The 652-nt window shown below is 46.9% G+C and overlaps 1 protein-coding gene across 3 annotated transcripts in view; it reads right to left on the bottom strand.

The window, feature by feature from the left end:
• Positions 1-652, bottom strand: part of LOC107700404 (inactive serine/threonine-protein kinase VRK3-like) — an 8,720-nt gene that overhangs the window by 2,281 nt on the left and 5,787 nt on the right. The window lies entirely within an intron of this gene.

Raw genomic sequence — 652 nt, 5'->3', positions numbered from 1 at the left:
AGTTTGTAACACTCCAAAGAGAAAGGAAAACTTGAAATCGCATCATATGACCCCTTTAAAGAACAAAATAGCCAGCTGCCGTTTGACACCCCTGCACAATCTGAAACTCCATGTTCCCATTGAAGAAAAAATCACCCCAGATCACGATGGAGCCTCCTCCACTGTGCCGAGTAGAAAACATCTCCAGTGGGATCTCCTTGTCATGCCAGTAACGTTGGCTGAAGCTCCATTATCCCATTGAAGTAAAAAGCACCTCAGATCATGATGGAGCCTCCTCCACTGTGCCACGTAGAAAACATCTCCAGTGGGATCTCCTTGTCATGCCAGTAACATTGGAAGCCATCAGGACCGGCATCCAGGTTAATTTTTTCTCGTCAGAGAATAAAACTTTCTTCCACCTTTCAATGTCCCATGTTTGGTGCTCCCTTGCAAATTCCAAATGGGCAAGTTTGTGGAATGAAAGGAGACGTGGCCTTTGAAGATGTTTTTTGTTCTTTAAGCCCTTCTCTCGCAGATGCCGTCTTACGGTTACTGGGCTGCAGTCAGCATCAGTCTGACAGGAATTGACGGTAGGGAGAGAAAATAACCAGCGCTCTCTTCCACCCTCAATACCACGACTGAGGTGAGACCCTTGAGCAAGGCACCAAACCCC

This window comes from Sinocyclocheilus anshuiensis, unplaced genomic scaffold (assembly GCF_001515605.1).
Source record: "Sinocyclocheilus anshuiensis isolate Anshui unplaced genomic scaffold, SAMN03320099.WGS_v1.1 scaffold154, whole genome shotgun sequence".
NCBI lineage: Eukaryota > Metazoa > Chordata > Actinopteri > Cypriniformes > Cyprinidae > Sinocyclocheilus > Sinocyclocheilus anshuiensis.
The sequence above is the reverse complement of the archived record's forward strand: the minus strand, read 5'-3'. Positions and strand labels throughout refer to the sequence as shown.